The sequence below is a fragment of the Penaeus monodon genome, chromosome 22, assembly GCF_015228065.2.
Source record: "Penaeus monodon isolate SGIC_2016 chromosome 22, NSTDA_Pmon_1, whole genome shotgun sequence".
Taxonomy (NCBI): domain Eukaryota; kingdom Metazoa; phylum Arthropoda; class Malacostraca; order Decapoda; family Penaeidae; genus Penaeus; species Penaeus monodon.
The window spans coordinates 34,479,077-34,479,299 of NC_051407.1; the positions used below are offsets into that span (position 1 = coordinate 34,479,077).

General features: G+C 49.8%; 1 protein-coding gene across 1 annotated transcript in view; it reads left to right on the top strand.

The window, feature by feature from the left end:
- Positions 1–223, top strand: part of LOC119587096 (glycine receptor subunit beta-type 4-like) — a gene marked incomplete in the record, with an annotated part of 188,116 nt that overhangs the window by 181,695 nt on the left and 6,198 nt on the right.

Here is a 223-nt window from a genome sequence, read left to right on the forward strand (position 1 = left end):
ACTCGTACGTCTTTTTCATAAAAGAAAATTGAATATTCCTGAAGACGACTCCACAATATACCCTTTGCACGCGGAGAAGGTTCCTCGGAGTTTCTCAGTATTCAGGGCAGGAGCCAAGAGCCCTCCTCATATCTTCTCTATTTCTGCGACTCCCCTGGCTTATCTTCGGGGGGGAGGACCAAGGCCGACGCCGGTATCGGTGTCAGAGAAAGAATGCATGAGG